This window comes from Abramis brama (assembly GCF_963993115.1).
Source record: "Abramis brama genome assembly, chromosome: 24".
Lineage (NCBI taxonomy): Eukaryota > Metazoa > Chordata > Actinopteri > Cypriniformes > Leuciscidae > Abramis > Abramis brama.
Window position 1 is genome coordinate 9,001,884 of NC_139986.1, and position 13,704 is coordinate 9,015,587.

Here is a 13,704-nt window from a genome sequence, read left to right on the forward strand (position 1 = left end):
AGAGCGAGGGGGTATGGGACTCAGCTCATGTGCATCTACAACAGGCAGTGCGGAGGCACAAGGATCAAGCGGATCGTCTACGAGCCGATACACCCCAATACCAACCTGGTCAGAAGGTGTGGTTATCGACGAGGGACATTCGCCTCCGCCTGCCTTGCCGTAAGCTGAGTCCTCGATTCATTGGACCTTTCACCATCCAGAGGCAGTTGAACGAAGTAACCTACAGACTCAACCTTCCACCTCAGTACAAGATCTCTCCTTCCTTCCATGTCTCTCTCCTCAAACCCTTCACTGACCCAGTCTCTTCTGTTCCCTCAGATTCCACCTCGGATGACGTGCCTCCTCCTCCCGTTCCTGTGGAAGAAGAGGCCATCTACAGAGTTCGATCCATCATGGACTCCCGGTGGCGAGGTCCCCGTCTGGAGTATCTGGTGGACTGGGAGGACTACGGTCCAGAGGAGCGTTCCTGGGTGCTCCGTGATGTTATCCTAGATCCAGCCTTACTCTCCCAGTTCCATTCTGACCATCCTGACCGCCCAGCTCCCAGGGGTCGTGGTCGACCTCGCCGCCGGCAACATCTCTCTTCTTCCCACTGTCAGGATTCCATCACCATCTCCTTCCACTCATTCCCTCACTCCGCCCACTCAGTCATTCACACGCTCATTATAACCTGATTACTAATCACCGTCACCTGGATCTCATCATCAGTTCACCCATATATACCTGCTACAAACATTCAGTCATTGTCTGATCTCGTCTATACATGACACAGACTCTCTGCCATACTTACCTGTATACCTACCTTCGATCCCGATCTTCTCAGCCAGTCACCATTCCGTCTTCTAAGGAACTCCTTCATCATCATCTGCAAGAGAAAGAGAGAGAGAGACTTGGTTACACTTCAGTTAAGCTATCATCTGAAATTCAACTTACTGTTTACTCACCTGTTTCGCTGTACCGATCCATTCTGCAAATTAAAGCATTTAACTTACCATTCTGTCTGCTTCGTCTATGCCAAACCTGACATGTACCAAATATTAACATTGATTTTCTCAGGTGTTCAAATACTTATTTGCAGCTGTATCATACAAATAAATAGTTAAAAAATCATACATTGTGATTTCTGGATTTTTTTTTTAGATTATGTCTCTCACAGTGGACATGCACCTACGATTACAATTTCAGACCCCTCCATGATTTCTAAGTGGGAGAACTTGCAAAATAGCAGGGTGTTCAAATACTTATTTTCCTCACTGTATATTACGATGTTATAATGAACTATATGCTTTTCTCCACTGACATTCTGAGTTGTTCAAAGCGTTTCTGATGATAAGAGGCAAACAGAGATGGCGAATGGGAACATAATTTTCATAGCATTAGCAACATATTATTAGCTGTTCGATGACATAGTCAAGCAAAAGGCTAATCATATTAATTACCGCTATGTGTCCGACGTTGTAAAGAGCGATACCAGTGAACAGCGTTTAACTGAATAAGTTGGCCGAGTGAATCTGTGAGCTGACGTGAGTGGAGGCGGGGGTTAATTAGCATATTCATGAATCTGCAGGTACTAAATGAAGCAAGGGTGTAGAGTTGCATCCAAGCTATTTTGAGGCATGAAGGTTTTTTTTTTTTTACATTAAAAAAATGTAAAGAAAAAAAAAAAGTTTACATATGTCATTTTGGTGATCAAAGATAAGTTTTAAGGGATCAAATGATTGACTATAGGGGGACTTTAACATTATATATTCCAAAATACTAACTACAGGCAGTAACAATTTAAACCATATATTTTATTTGTGATCTGATGTTCAGCTGTTCTTTTTATAAGTCAACTTATTTTCATCAGTCGTCAAGCTTGGTAAACACTGGTCACAGACACAGAAATGTAGGCTACCTTTAATTTCACCAAGCTGATTGCTCACTAAAACCCCCCACAGTCAATATGTTTTCAGGTCATTTCAAGTTTGATGTGACAAAGTTGTGATATCTAAGTAGGTGAGTTGTTTACTTTTTACTTTTTAATTAGTCTTCCCATTAATGCCATAATTTTCTTCATTCAGGCCGATTCGGCAAACCTGCACAAATTTTTTTACAAAAAAAACAGGATTGCTCCTGTCTGCCTTGCTGCTGGTTTGTGTCTGTATGCTTCGTATAGCTTTCTGCTTTGAATCTCTATTTACTATCATTCCTTGTTGTTTATATTGTTAAATATAACTTACTCATCAACATATATTAGATATTGTCTAATATTGCCTATCGCATTAATCTGACATCGCTAGCTTTTATCTAAATCACTTTCGCTACGATTAGCTTACATACTAAATTGCGCTTGACATTTGTGCTGGCTACTGTATACAGGCCACCAGGGCACCATACAGACTTTATCAAAGAATTTGCTGATTTTTTATCGGAGTTAGTACTGGCTGCAGATAAAGTCTGTAAAGTAATTGTTGGTGATTTTAATATACGTACATGTAAATAACAAGAAAGACGCAATGGGATTGGCATTTAGAGACATTCTGAACTCTTTTGGAGTTAGACAACACGTGTCAGGACCCACTCATTGTCATAATCATACTTTAGATCTTATATTGTCATTGAAATTCTGCAGCAGAGCGATGACATCTCAGATCATTATCTAGTCTCATGTAAACTTCATTTAGCCAAGGTTGCAAAGCTGACTCCGTTACAAATATGTTAGAACTATCACTTCTGCCACTAAAGATTACTTTATTAATAACAATCCTGATCAGTGTCATCTCCTCAGCATCCCAGATAGCTTAGAATAACTCGATATTGCGACAGAAACTTTTGACTCTCTTTTCCAGCACTTTAGACACAGTTGCTCCTTTGCGCTTAAAGAAGATTAAAGAAAATAGTCCAAAGCCGTGGTACAACGAGCACACTCGGACCCTTAAAAGAGCAGCCAGAAAAATAGAGCGCAAGTGGAAGAAAACAAAACTAGACGTTTTTTGATTTTCGCAGAGAGAGAGAGAGCACGATTACATACAGAAAAGCCTTAAAAACTGCTAGATCTGCTTATTTTTCGACTCTCTTAAAAGAAAACAAACACAACCCTAGGTATTTATTTGACACAGTGGCTAGCTTCTACTTCTGAAGTTTCCAAAGAGCATAATAGCAGTAATGACTTTATGAACTTCTTTACTTACAAGATTGATAATATTAGTGAGAAAATTATAACTATGCAACCATCTACTACAGTATCACATCAGGTAGTGCATTGTGTCCCTGAGGAAAAATTCCATTCATTCGTTGCAATAGGAGAGGAAGAATTGTCTAAACTAATTAAATCATCTAAATCAACATTGCGTATGTTAGACCCTACACCGACTGTTACTGAAAGAAATGCTTCCAGACGTCATAGATCCTCTTCTTAATATCATTAATTCATCTTTGTCACTAGGATATGTACCGAAAACTTTTAAGCTGGCTATTATTAAACTTCTTATTAAAAAAACGCAACTTCATTCTAGAGAAATAGTCAATTACAGGCAGATCTCAAATCTAGCCTTGTCAAAAGCCGCTTTCCGACCGGAGGAACCTTTTCACAGTTCCTAGAACTATTGGCTAAAGTACCCGGATGTCGGCGTGTTCGCACTGCAGGAACTAGGAACGATTTTAGTTCTAGGAACTCCATTTGTAGGAACTAATTTGGGTCCTACTTCAGAGTAGGGTCTAAACCAGCACTATAGGAACTACCCGTGACGTTAGTGTACGCTAACACTAACGTCGCGGAGCACCAGCACCCGCCATTTTTAAAACAGCTAGAATGTAAACACACAGATTATAGCCTATATATTTACTCCATAAACTAACTATACAAACATGGAAAACAGTGATAGATGGGTCTCTAAACCTTTATGCTGAAGAGAAAATCCAACGCAACTTTGAGGGGACCAAGTCAAACATGATTATGTTTATCTGCCCAGCTAGCAACACTGGACATCAACCACACGGCATAGGTATAACAGTTCTATCTAATAAGATATTAAACAGTACTGTTAGACAGATTGCTAACTAATAAACACAGAGAATGCGAGCATTGTTTGCTCTGGCGTTCTCAGCGCCGCCAAAATAAAGGTCCGCCGCGCCGTCAAAATAAAAGTCACCGTGCTTGCGTCACTCCCTTACCCCTCCTACCAGTTCCTATGGCCACTTGGCCAGTGCGAACGCAAACAGCAAAACCGAGTTTGGGGGAGAGTAGTTCTTAGAACTGTTTAGAAGTGGACAGTTCCTAGAACTAAGTTCCTAGAACTACTTGGTCGGAAAGCGGCTAAAGATACTAGAAAAGGCAGTATCCTCACAACTATGTCCCTTTTTAGAAAGAAATGGTATCTGCGAGGATTTCCAGTCAGGATTTAGACTGTACCATAGTACTGAGACTGCTCACATTAGAGTTACAAATGATTTGCTCTTATCATCCGATCGTGGTTGTATCTCTCTATTTGTTTTACTTGATCTTAGTGCTGCATTTGACACTATCGACCACAACATTCTTTTTAAATGGACTCGAAAATTATGTTGGCATTAGTGGAATTGCATTAACATGGTTTAAATCATACTTATCTGACCGTTATCAGTTTGTAGCAGTAAATGAAGAAATGTCTTCTCTATCACAAGTTCAGTATGGAGTACTAGGACCATTGCTGTTCACTCTGTACGCTACCCTTGGGAGATATCAGCATGGGATTCATTTTCACTGTTATGCCGATGATACTCAGCTCTATATCTCTTCGCGCCCCGACGAAACTTGCCAATTCAAGAAATTAACGGAATGCATAGCTGATATAAAAATTTGAATGACTAGTATTGGATGACTATTTCCTATTACTTAATTCTGAAAAAAAAAAAACAGAGTTTCTAATGATTGGATCAAAAACGCCTCGGTTACGACTGTAACCTCGGTTCCCTGAAGAGGGAACGAGCGTTGCGTCGAGAATGACGCTATGGGGAACGCTTTGCGTGATGACGTCTTGAAGCACATGTAAAATCAGTCCAATGGTGTGGCGGAACGTCAGAGGCGGGTGACGTCACGTACCAGGAAGCTATAAAAGCCGGCCTGAAACAGAAAACGAAAGCTTCGTATAGTCTGAAGTCGGGCTGACAGGCATGAAGGAGATATGGCAGGGCGACGCAACGCTCGTTCCCTCTTCAGGGAACCGAGGTTACAGTCGTAACCGAGGCATTCCCTTTCAAGGGAACTCGCGTTGCGTCGAGAATGACGCTATGGGGAATGTCTATACCAACGCCTCCATAGCTACAAGCGTCTGTCCTGTGTGAAATCTGGAGAGCAGCACTAGGAAGACAAAACATGAGACCCTGGAGCAGAGTCTAGATCCAAAGAGTAGAACCTGACGAAGGTGTGCGGTGAGGACCAGCCTGCCGCATCACAGACGTCCTGTAAGGACACTCCTGAAATAAGGGCCTTAGAGGCCGCCATACTCCTCGTAGAGTGTGACCGGACAGCCAAAGGAGAAGGCTGCCCAGCCGCCTCATAAGCAAGTGAGATAGCCTCGACCACCCACTTGCTCATTCTTTGCTTAGACACCGGACCTCCCTTGTTAGGGGACCCAAAGCATACAAATAACTGATCACTTTTACGCCACAGGGCAGCTCTGTGGACATAAGCGTCTAACGCCCGAACTGGGCAAAGCAAATTATTAGCCTCCTGGTCCGCATTCTGAAAGGGAGGAGGACAAAAGGCCTGCAGAACAATAGGTCTGGCCACATTAGTGGGGACCTTGGGGATGTAACCCGGTCTAGGATGAAGAAAGGCTTTAACCATACCCGGAGCAAACTCCAAGCACGACGGAGCAACTGACAGCGCTTGGAGATCCCCTATTCTCTTGAGAGAAGAAATGGCGAGAAGGAACAGAGCTTTCAGAGTCAGGAATTTCTCAGGAACCTCCTCAATGGGCTCAAAGGGGGCCAGGGAAAGGCCTTGCAGCGCAATGGACAAATCCCAAGGTGGCACCCTAGAGCGAACTGCAGGCCTCAGCCTCCAAGTGCCACGAAGGAAACGAGATACCAAAGGGTCTTTCCCCACAGACATTCCACCCAAAGGAATGTGGTAAGCACCTATGGCCGCCACATAAACCTTTAAGGTGGACGGGGTCAGACCTGCAGTGAACCGCTCTTGCAGGAACTCCAGCACTGTACCAACTGGGCAGTTAACTGGGTCCAACCGACGGTCACTACACCAAGAAGTGAATACTCTCCACTTCAGGGCATAAAGTTTCCTCGTGGAGGGAGCTCTGGACTGTAGAATGGTCTCAACAACCTCAGTTGAGAGACCTGACTCTATGAGCTGGGCTCCCTCAGAGGCCAAGCCCACAGGTTCCACAGTTCTGGCCGAGGGTGAAATATCGAGCCCTCCGCCTGGGACAGAAGGTCCCTCCTGACGGGTAGCTCCAGAGGAGGCCCGTCGAGGAGGGACACAAGATCGGGAAACCATACTCTGCCCGGCCAGCGCGGGGCTATAAGAAGCAGGCAAACCCGGTCCCTGCGAACTCTCTCCAGAACTCCCGGGAGCAGAGCAACTGGGGGAAAAGCGTACAGACGTAGCCTCGGCCACGTCTGCACCATAGCATCCAGTCCCAGAGGAGCTGGATGCGTGAGGGAGAACCAAAGTGGACAGTGAGACGTCTCTCGAGACGCAAACAGATCCACTTGAGCTTGGCCAAACTCCCTCCATATTAGCTCCACCACCTCGGGGTGGAGCCTCCATTCCCCGGGCCTCGGCCCCTGCCTCGACAGAGTGTCTGCTCCTATATTCTGAACCCCGGGGATGTAGGCTGCCCTGAGCGACAGCAACTTCCCCTGGGACCACAAGAGGATATGGCGTGCCAGATTGGATAATGGGCGCGAGCGCAAACCCCCTTGGTGGTTGATATAGGCGACTACCGACGTGTTGTCCGTATGCACTAACACATGGTGTCCCCTGAGATCTGTGATAAAGCTCCTCAGAGCCCGGAAGACAGCTAACATCTCTAGGCGATTGATATGCCAGGAACGATGATGGTCTTCCCACAGACCTTGAGATGAGCGACCCTCCAGGATCGCTCCCCAACCCGTGAGGGAAGCATCCGTCGTTAGCAGTTTGCGACGACAAGGAGCTCCCAACACTGGGCCCTGGGACAGGAACCACGGTTTCTTCCACATAACCAAGGCACGTAGGCATCGCCGCGTGACCTTGATTGTGCGAAAAGGGTTGCCCCTCGGGGAAAACCCCCTGGTCCTGAGCCACCACTGCAGGGGCCTCATGTGCAGCAGTCCAAAAGGTATCACGTTGGAAGCTGCTGCCATGAGACCCAACAGTCTCTGGAACTGTTTGACAGTGAGTAGCTGGCCTAGCTTTACACTTTTCACAGCTGCAAGGATGGACTCTATACGTGGCGGTGACAGGCGCGCCTGCATCGACACTGAGTCCCAAACCACGCCTAAAAAAGTGGTCCTCTGGAGTGGAGAAAGCACACTCTTCTTGGCGTTCAGCCGTAACCCCAGCTCTTTCATGTGGGCGAGAACAACATCTCGATGTTGAACCGCCAACTGATGCGACTGAGCTAAAATCAACCAATCGTCGATGTAGTTCATGATGCGAATACCCTGGAGGCGCAGCGGCGCCAGAGCTGCATCCATGCATTTGGTGAAAGTGCGGGGTGATAAAGCTAGGCCGAATGGAAGAACACGATATTGGTATGCTTTGCCCCCGAAAGCAAACCTCAGGAACTTCCAATGACACGGACGGATGGAAATATGGAAATATGCGTCCTTGAGATCTATCGTGACAAACCAGTCCTCGGACCTGATCTGTGGCACGATCTGTCTCAATGTTAACATTTTGAACTTGAGCTGCATGACTGAATCGTTCAGAACTCGAAGATCTAAAATGGGACGCAATCCCCCGTCCTTTTTCGGAACAATGAAGTACCGGCTGTAAAACCCGGTTTCCCTGTCGGAGGGAGGTACATATTCTATGGCCCCTTTCTCTAACAGAGTGTTCACTTCCTGTTCCATGACCAGAACCTGCTCGGGGCCCACCAGTGTGGGCAGGACCCCCATAAACCGAGGTGGGCGTTTTTTGAATTGTATCTGATACCCTTTTTCCACGGTCTGCAGGACCCAACGAGAAACATTTGACAGTAGCTTCCACGCTGTCAAAGATTCTACTAGAGGTACCAGCCTCTCGAGACTGGTTTCTGGATTTTGTTGTTGTTGAGCAGTCAATTCGTCGCCCTGTAACGGCGCACCGGCAGGGAACGATCGAACAGACTGCTCTAACACCCTCCTCGGAGGGGGCGGGCATCCCGAGGCCACTACGTTTCCGGGTGGTCCTTGAGATATGTGCTCGCCGGAGACCGCTGCGCCCTGTAACACCGGAGGCGGCAGGGTTAGCAGAACGGTCCCCTGAGGGTACCGAAGAGAGACGGGCACCGTAAAAAGAGGTGTTAACCGCTCTGCTTCGGGGGGGACTACCCTCATTAGTCCTGAGCCCTCGGACGTCAGGATTTCTTCCCAGCAGCCTTCTTGGCGGTAATAACGGTCCGCAGATCCGCTTTACCCCTCGAGGACTGCTGGGTTTGAGCGCGCCCTCCGTGTCCCCGAGATTTTTGTGGGGGAGCACGGGAGGACACGCTCTGTTTCTGAGTGGCACGGTGCTCAGCGCTCTTTCTAGAGGAGTGAGGCTGCTCCCGCTCAGCAGCTTCATAGAAAGAACGGCGGGGGAGAAGTTTCTGGAGAGCAGCAGCTTGCTTAGCGGCTTCTTGTGATTTTGCTACCGCAACACTAACTGCATCACCAAACAGACCAACAGTGGAGACCGGAGCATCTAAGAGAACATGCTTTTCTTTATCCTTGATATCACTTAGATTGAGCCACAGATGCCTCTCAGTGGCCACCAGGGCTGCCATAGACCGCCCGATAGATTTAGCGGTCTCCTTGGTGGCCCTGAGAGACAAATCTGTGGCTCTGCGAAGTTCGGCCACAGTGTCAGGACCAATTCCCCCGCCCTCCTCCAAATCCCCCAATAATTCAGCCTGATAGGCTTGTAAAATGGACATCGTATGCAGACACGCTGCAGCCTGACCAGCGGCTGCATACGACTTATGAACCAGGGAAGATGTTACTTTAACTGGCTTAGAGGGAAGTGTAGGAGCTTTCAGAGAAGATGCCGTTGCTGGAGAGAGATAGCCCGCAAGCGTCTCTTCCACCTTCGGCATCTCCCCATAACCATACTCTTTATATTTAGATATTGAGGAGTAGTGAGATCGGTGTGGAGATCGGGGAAAAACGGCAGGCTCCTGCGCTGGGGCTGCGCACGAGATGGCAGGAAGCGTTCGTCGAGCTTACTTTTCGAACGAACGTCCTGCCTATCTTCTGGCCACTCAATAGACAGTCTGTCAACAGCTCTAGTAATGACATCGAGCAGTTCCTCAAACGCATGAGACTGAGGTGGCGAATCCTCAGACTCAGCTTCAATACTCACAACATCCAACTCCTCAGAGCTGGATAGTTGCAGTACTGGTACCTCTATCGGGGGGGAAGAAACCGCAGCGCGTGCTTCCACACCCTGATAAGAGGCACTGGATCTATCAGACGGATGCTGAGATAAGGCAGAGCCCGTCTCAACATCCACTGATAAATCCATCTGTGAACCCCAGGTCTGAGATCGACGCCGTGCCTCGGCAGCGGCGGGACCCGAGCCCTGGGGAGCGTGGTCGGGATTGAACCGAGCCAAGCGGGATCGGAGCGTACGCAATGGAAGCGCACAGCAATGCACACAGTCACCACCCTCGAGTGCTGACTGGGCATGCTCCTCTCCCAAACAAACAACACAAAGAGTGTGTGTGTCACCTCCCGTTAAATAACGCGGGCAGGGATGGACACACACTCTAAACTGCTGCTTGCTCGCCATACTGATAATATATATATTGACAGACAACACCAAATAACAAGACAGATTTACACAGAGCGCAACTGAAGACTCAGAAAGCTTTCGTTTTCTGTTTCAGGCCGGCTTTTATAGCTTCCTGGTACGTGACGTCACCCGCCTCTGACGTTCCGCCACACCATTGGACTGATTTTACATGTGCTTCAAGACGTCATCACGCAAAGCGTTCCCCATAGCGTCATTCTCGACGCAACGCGAGTTCCCTTGAAAGGGAACCTCCGCACGTACTAACCTAGAATACTGTCTAACAATTGATGGCTGTTCTGTCAAGTCTTCGTCGTCGGTTAGGAACCTGGGTGTGCTCTTTGATACCAATCTTTCATTTGAAAGCCATGTTTCTAGCATCTGTAAAACCGCATTCTTCCATCTTAAAAATATATCTAAATTACGACTTATGCTTTCAATGAAAATTGCAGAACAGACCCCAAGGCTAGATTATTGTAATGTTCTTATGGGTGGTTGCCCTGCACACATAATAAACAAACTACAGCTGGTCCAAAATGCAGCAGCTAGAGTTCTTACTTGAACCAGGAAGTATGACCATATTAGGCCGGTTCTGTCAACACTGCATCGGCTCCCTATCTCCCTATTAAACATTGTATACATTTTAAAATATTGCTGATTACTTACAAAGTACTAAATGGTTTAGCTCCCCAGTACTTGAGCAAGCTCTTAACGCATTATAGTCCTTCACATCTATTGCAATCTCAAAACTCTGGCCAGTTGATAATACCTAGAATATCAAAATCGACTGCTGGCGGTAGATCCTTTTCCTATTTAGCACCTAAACTCTGGAACTCTTCCTAACATTGTCCGGGAAGCAGACACACTCTGTCAGTTTAAATATAGACTAAAAACACATCTCTTTAACCTGGTATACACATAGCAATTTATACATTCCTATTATTCAAATCAGTTAAATGACTATTATGCTGCATAAATTAGGCCAGCCGGAACCGGGAACACTTCCTACAACACCCAATGCACCCATTACATCATAAGAAGAATGGCATCTACGCTAATGTTAGTCTTTCTGCTTATTCCGAGGTTTACTGTAATCAGCTGGATCCAGGCCGTATCCAGACCATATGAAGGACCTGCACCTAGACATGACCACAACGCATCCCTAAAGTGTCAGCAGAGATTGTGTCAACTAGACTCTCCCCTGTGAAGGCCTCATTGACACGACAGCCATCAGCGCTGAACCTCAACAAACCCATCTCCATACCGGCGTGACTCCGATCTTCAACTAGATGGAACTGGAAAATATTCTTATTGTTCCAAACCAATCTGACTTCTGACCTACAATGCCGCCTGAATCATAATCATACACTGTTCGTTTATTGGCCAGAGAATAACTGACTGAGCCTGGGTTCTCCCAAGGTTTTTTTCTCCATTCTGCCACCTGATGGAGTTTTGGTTCCTTGCCACTGTCACCTTTTCCACCTTTGTTGCCATTGGCTTGGCTTGCTTAGTTGGGGACATTAAATTTAACATTTAATTTAATATTCAACAGTAATATTGATCTGCCTGCATTGACACTATTATACAAAAACTGAACTGAGCTGGACGATGACATCACGGTTTACTCCTGAGCGACTATATATTTATATAAATGAACTAAATTAATAACTTTCTTTAAAACAAAAATGAAACATCACTGAACTTAAGCTGGACTGTGACGCTATTTTCTTCTGGAAACAAACTTTTTTGCATTATTCTCCTGTTATCTCTGTAAAGCTGCTTTGAAACAATCTATATTGTAAAAAGTGCTATATTAATAAATGTGACTTGACTTGACTTGACAAAAACAAGGGGCGGGATTTATTGCATCATAACCGATCATACCCAATTATAGCACGATAGGGCTATTGCCTACTCTCACTTGACATTCCCCCATTCATTCTCAATTACCCCCCACCAAACTGCACTAGTAATGCATGCATTATTAGGGGGTATGTTAAAGAGCCCATATTATGGATTTTTGAAAATGACCTTTCATGTAGTGTGTAACTTACACAACTTAGTATGAAAATTCATTCTAAGTGAATGAAAACATCCTGCAAAGTTTTAAATCTGAAAGTGCACCGTATATAAAGTTATTGTCTTTCAGAAGTAAGAGTCGACTCGGAGTCAATGAAATTAATCGTTTTTCAAACGAGTCATAAGCCATTTTGTTGTGACGTCAAGATGAAACATTAGCATATTGCCCGCCCACTTATTGTGCACGCAGACACCAGGGAAAACTTGAACCCCCTCAAACCGGCAGCTGATTCCTGTGGATACTGGATAGCATCATGTCCAGAAGACGCTGTGCTCTACAATGTGAAGGTAAAGCCAGTTTTTTTTACACTGCCCAAGGACGAGCATGTGAAGAATCAGTGGTTAAAATGAATCTTTACCACGATACCACAGCAGTATAATCCTAAACTTTTGCTGTGTTCCCTTTATTTTTGTGACGACTCCTTCTCAAATCTCGGAGTTCAGTGCAGGATTTGCAAACCACTTGCTCTTGAAAGATGGTGTCCAAAATACTTAGTTTTGAGTTTTATATTATGCTAACTGGTTAACTCACATTATTACTGTTTTACTGAAATACAGCTAATCAGTTGTAGGCCACTATTACCTAAAACTGTCTATTAATGCAGATTGTCTGTCGTCCTCACTACTTTGAGGAAAGATTAAGCATGGAGCAAGATTTGTTTTACCAAAGTTTATGTTACATTACGTCATTCACGCTAGAGCTCGGCTAATGTATGCACTGTTATTGATACAGTTTCCACGTTCACCGCAATAAATTAGAAAAATACTCGGTAAATAAATAAGTACAAGTAAAATAATCAGTTTGTTGACGGACATGCACTTGTTAATGCTGATGGTGAGGAATTACAGTTGCTTGCAACATCTCATAATGAACCTCAAACTGAGTAGCATATCACTGAGAAACGTCCTGCTCGAGTCGTCCTTGCGATGGAGGTTCGGGTTGAATGACTAGTTCTTCCAATGTTTCATCATTGGACTCGCGCTCGGATTGATATGGCAAAATCGACGTCATCGTTTGTTACGGTGTTTAGTTTATGGTGAAGGAAGCTTCAGGACACGCAGAACTGACATTGTTATGGCAATGGCCGTTTTTGTTTTCGAAACGCGAGCTGTACGCGGTAGACTAATCACCACAGACTGAGCTGTCTGGCCAATCAGAGCAGAGTAGCTCGAGGAAAGGAGGGATTTAAAGAGATGGATTCATCTGAGGAGTCGTTTGAGAATCATTGAAAATGTGGTGATGTGCAAATGTATATTATGAGAAAATGAAACAGTTTTTTGACTTTTGATGCATGAGAGACGCGGACTCCCGCTGTAACTTGACCTGCTGGTGTCACTGTTGTCACTTTTAATGTCACATTTTGTAATATTTGCGTTGTTTTTTTGAGGAGACAATGCCTCCCTTGCCTCCTCTGAGAAAATGTGCCTGTAATGTATATTAGGCTATCTTAACACTTACACCCAGTCTCCAAATATTAGTTATACGAATACATATATTTGTCTTGATGTCTATTGCTTACATGCACTTGCATTTTAACTTTTCATTCGTAAAGATATTTTCACATCTGAGCTAAACAAAAGACATGCTCTCTCTCAAATGAATGATATCACTGTCTCTCAGCTGAAAGTCATGGGTTTACTTTCACAAAATGTCCATTTGAGAAAGTATTTGAACAATTATACACTTT